Source organism: Rattus norvegicus, chromosome 12, assembly GCF_021556685.1.
Source record: "Rattus norvegicus strain SHRSP/BbbUtx chromosome 12, alternate assembly SHRSP_T2T, whole genome shotgun sequence".
NCBI lineage: Eukaryota > Metazoa > Chordata > Mammalia > Rodentia > Muridae > Rattus > Rattus norvegicus.
Genome location: NC_141545.1, coordinates 46,639,635 through 46,644,633, shown reverse-complemented (window position 1 = coordinate 46,644,633; position 4,999 = coordinate 46,639,635). Strand labels below are relative to the sequence as shown.

General features: G+C 43.8%; 1 pseudogene across 1 annotated transcript; it reads right to left on the bottom strand.

The window, feature by feature from the left end:
* Positions 1 to 1,418: 1,418 nt before the first annotated feature.
* On the bottom strand, positions 1,419 to 3,329 carry Ralgds-ps2 (ral guanine nucleotide dissociation stimulator, pseudogene 2; annotated as a pseudogene). Its single transcript, XR_015634373.1, has 3 exons — positions 3,140 to 3,329; positions 2,818 to 3,014; positions 1,419 to 2,166 (listed from the first exon to the last, which is right to left on the bottom strand). The product of XR_015634373.1 is annotated as a ral guanine nucleotide dissociation stimulator, pseudogene 2 (transcript).
* Between the last annotated feature and the right edge of the window lie 1,670 nt (positions 3,330 to 4,999).

Genomic DNA, 4,999 nt, shown 5'->3' with positions numbered 1-4,999 from the left:
AAACTGGAGAAGTAGCCTCATGCACCCATTCTTAACCCAGGATAATCTCCACTTGATAACCCCTTGCAATTGTAAGTTTAGTTTTTTTTTAAGGGGGTCTCTAGGGAAACAAATATTTAAGTGCAGTCCTCATGTTCATCAGCAAACGGCCAACAGAAAATGAACCCATTTCCATCTATGGAGGAGGCTCCTGGTTTCATAATGTCCTATCAGGACTTTTTGTAATTTACTTTCTATATTTCATTATTATTTATATACGGATTTTTTCTCTTTTAACTCTGCATGTCCTTAGTGTGTATAATATGGATTCCATGTTATTGGTTGTAAGGTATTTTATGCCTATTCTTAGTCATGGAGAAGGGGTTTCTGACATCCTCACCTCATTTTGGTTTGAGGAAATGACCAGTGGTAGACTGACTGCATTTGTGCACTAAGACAATGATGATATACCTGTTTCTACATGATCCACATTACTTGGATGCAGAGAGTGAATAAAATTGAAATATTAAATCATCAATTATCATAAATAATAAATAAAATAATTTAATTAATTAATACCAGAATGGAGTCTTGTTTGCAAGTCATGGGATGTGTAGATGGGAGGTGATGAGGGGGTAGATATAATCAAAATGCATTGTGTACGCTCACAAAATATATTCTTCATTCGATGAACACCTTCCTACCCATTCAAAACCTTTTTCTCCTTCCAAAATATCATGGGAAGCCAACTCTCATCTCTTTGCCTGCATAGATCTATTCATTATAGAAATGCTTGCCTAATTCTAGACTTGTCTCTGGCTTCTTGGCTAGCTCCGTAACTTTGAGCCTTGCCTGTGCTGTAGCATGTATTAGCACATGCTACAATTAGTCAGTCCCTCTACAGAACAACACCTGTGCAGTTTGGATTTCTGATTTTAATTCTCTGGGGGATTTACACATCAAGAGAGGAACAAAGTCAAATTAGTTGCCTTTGTAATTTTGAAGAACTAGCCAAGTATTTCCGAAAGTAGATAAGGTCTTCTATATGTGCCCCAGAAATGTGCCAGGATTCTAAGATTCTCCATCCTCGCCAATCCTTGGAATATCTGGGTGTAAAATGTAGCCACTTCTGTGTGAATTGAATTGTTACCACTGGACAAAAGTGGTACCCTCCTCAGGTTTAGTTTGAAGTTTACTGAAAGGTAATATTGAACAGTATTACATGTGATTTAGTAGTGACTTGTATACCTTCTCGAGAAAAAGGACTATTTAAGATGCTTAAACATATAATTTCAGCATGTCAATTGTTTTAAATGCTTGTTTATTTTTTTATTTTTGTTCCTTAAACAACTTTAAATAAACTTAAAATAATATATCAAATAGAATATTCATAATTGGTAGATATTTTCTCTCCTTATTGATAGCATTTTTAGACAATGTAAACCAAATACTAACAATTTATTAAAAACCAGTACTCAAAATAAACACAACATTGAAAACATCAGAAGGAGTAAAAAGGCTATTTCTCAGGGGAGGGGAAGGCTGGCTGTGGGGTTGGAACTGCTGCTGGATGGAAGTCAGCAGCTGATCATGAGGGGCAGGGGCAGCAGCTCAGCTGTAGGACAGACTCCAATTGATGATCACAGGTGACAGGGCTATTCTCTAAATAGGTAGGCCCACTGTAGCAAGCAGGAGATGACTGAAAGATACATTGTATCTACAGACATACTGAGACGCAGGTTCCACAGCTGCTATCACGTGTGCTCTCTGGGCTGCTGCTTGCAATTACTCACGGATCAAAGAAACTTCTGGAGGTTTTTGTGCCCTCCTCCTCTGGTGCCCAAGTTGGATCTGGCTCCAGATTGTCTCTTTCCCATGCTGATTTACACCCATTCAATCTGTGGATCTGAGGATGTGTGTCTCCCCAGATCCCACTCTTCCTCATCCTTGGCCTGGGAATCCTTGGCACGTTCTTCCTGCAGCTGGGTCAGCAGCCTCGTGACACGGACACTAAGATCAGGGTTGGGCATGTACACACTCAAGTAGGCCTTCAGGTGTTTCAGAGGCAACATGTCTGATGGGTCACAAAAGTCCTCAGGGTTCTTGTCCAGCCATGTTTCCAGGAAGCTATGGAGGGTGTTCTTTACTTGTTCATCCTCTTTAGAATAAGGGCTGAAGTATGTGTACCTAGAGAAGACCAGAGAGAATGTCACCTGGAAAGATCCAGGCCCCTCACCTAATACTGGCAGTTCTGGCTGCTCTCAATTAGCACTTCACCTGCACACAATAGGTGCTTTCAATGTATCTGTGCAAAGGTTGAACACAGGCTTCTCTATCCAGACATCTCCTTGGTCACATGGTTTCCTGGATTATCCTTCATGGGTCTCTACTTGGGACACATCTCTAGTGGGTACTCTAAAATTTTCAGAACCTCCTTTATATATGAGAGAATTGCATCCACTGAGGCCTCAGAAACACTGGGTGAAGGATAAAGTGCTTTTTCAAGGTAGAGGGGTTGGTTACATCCATTTTAGGGTCTCAGCTCTGGTCACTTGGACCAAACCTGGGAGAAGGAATTGCTTAATGCATGCTAATGGGTTCTGACAATTATATAGACAATAAACAGATGGAGACAGAGACTTAGACAGAGACAGAGACGACAGAGACTGAGATGAAGAGGGAGAGTGACAGAACAGGAGAAGGAAATGGAAAAGATAGGGAGATGGAATAGGAGAGAGAGAGAGAGAGAGAGAGAGAGAGAGAGGGAGAGAGAGAGAGATTGATTCCTGGAACCAACAGGAGGATTTGAGAACTACAGGCTTGGAGATGGGCACTCACCTCACAAACAGCAGATCCAATACCAGGAGGGGGCTGGCAAAACTTCAGTATGTAGACAGAAAAGCCAGGACAATGAAGGGGTCCCCTTCCTGCAGAGAAGGCACCAGGGTGTTCATCTGCTCAACCACAGTCTGTGCCCTGGTGCAGGACTCTCTCCGGGGCTGCATCTGGTCCTGTTGAGCAGAAGCATCCTCCACCTGAGTAGAGATCAAAGTGGAGGGTTCAACCTGGTGCACACCTGCAGCCTTCTGATTGGTTCTCCTCATCCAAGCTCCCCTGAATTGTTTCTCTGCCAAGCACACAGAGAAAAGAACATGGTTACCTGGTCTGTGTGGTCCTGTCCTTGGCTGGCCTTGGTCAAATTTGTTCCCTTTTGGGAAAATGGCCACAGGCATTGAAGGCAAGAGTGAACCCCGTGCCTCCAGACACCATTATGGCCTTCCCTCTTGTCTTTCTTGAGGCCTGAGCCTCGAGTAGTCCCAAGACAGCAAGAAAACATCCTGCCCTCTCTACTGTCTCTGACAAGTGAGCCTGCAGGCCTTGCTCTGACTGGTGGGTTGCCTGGTTACCAAGGTTCTGCATTGTTAGGTCATTTTCAAGAGGGTGGTTCCATTACTGACCCTTCTTCAACAGGACTTTCCTTAAAGGCTCCCACGTCCCCTCCCGTTTCCTAGGTGCACAAATAAACACAGGTACACATCTGTTTCCCACTCCACTGTTCCCAAGAGATATCTCGATATGGACAGCACCTCAGCTTTGCAAGCTGAGTCCCTACGGTTGAACTGCATCTGTAACCATGATCATAAAATTCAGCCCTAATTATCCCAATCTCTGTAAACATACCCTTGGCATGTTTCCTTGACCTTGTGTGCATTCTGTGTGTTGTGAGATCACATGCATGCCTGTGAAAGCCAGCAGCCCCACAATGTCAGTGTGCCTGCATAGGAATTATCTGTCCCAGAGTCAGTTTCCACCACCATGATCATTTCAGGGCTTAAGCCCAGAGGTTTACAGCCCTTTGTGAACAGCTGACCTAGGAATATCCACCAGCTTACAAGATGGAGGCTGGCACCCCAGCACTCTTTCAGAGGGGATTCATCCTCCATTGCTTCTTCTTTCAATTCCTGCTTGAGTCCTTGAGGTGATTCTCTCCAGGGATGGACTGTGACCCGTCACCTGCAAGAAAACTTTCTTTCCTCAGTAGCATTTAGTCCTGGTGCTGGTCAGAGCAACTGAATGAAACTTGAACAACAATCACCACCCTTTCTCTGTCCCCACCCTGTGGTACGTGGCAGCCAATCTCTTCTCTAGATCCTCATCTCCCTCACTCCCTGGTATCCCATCTCTTCCTCTATACTTCTGTGTTTTCTTTTTCTGCCCTTCCCAGTGGTTTTACTCCAAAGTCATTCACTGTTCAACCCCTGGTCATCTCCGTCCTTTAAACAGAGTGTCTGTGTCAAGCTTTAGCAAGCCAGTGAGCAGAGGAGTCCACATCGTGTGCATGAGTTCAGACTCATGCACTCCACCAATGGTGGGCAGTGTCACGGGAAATCACTATCTTGTCTCCCTTGCCTAATGAAGCAGAGTGGAGTTCATTGCTCCTTTGCTCTTCCCTGGGATGTTTTCTTAGTTTCTTTTGTTTCAATTCCCAAAAGTTGTTCAGGATCTCCTGCGTGTGCACATGCATGTGCAGGCTAGTTCCTCCCAGTACGTGTGAGGAGGGCATGTGCATGAGATCATTCTTACATATGTTATGTGCATTTGTGCAAGTGCATGCATGAAAGTACATGGGAGTGCTTACATGCTTACATGCTAAAATACATGTGCATCTGTGTGTGTGTGTGTGTGTGTGTGTGTGTGTGTGTGTGTGTGTGTGTGTGTTGGTAGACTGTAACATTCTTTTACTGGTTAAGGCAAAAGCCAGAATATTTTAAAATGACTTGGCACACAAAAAATACTGGGAGCTAACATTTTTTTTCAAAGGAACATAGTTCCATATCATGGTCTTGAGCTGCATCCTCTGTTGAGACAATATAAAAGACAATAAACTCTGGGACTCTTGGTGGCTGTGTTCCTACAAGTAGGTGAGTTGTCGGCTCCATTGGTAATGGGAACAGGGACATCTAAGTACAGAGGATATATCTGTGAAGGTGCCAATTCCACTTGATAAGTTGGAAATTAT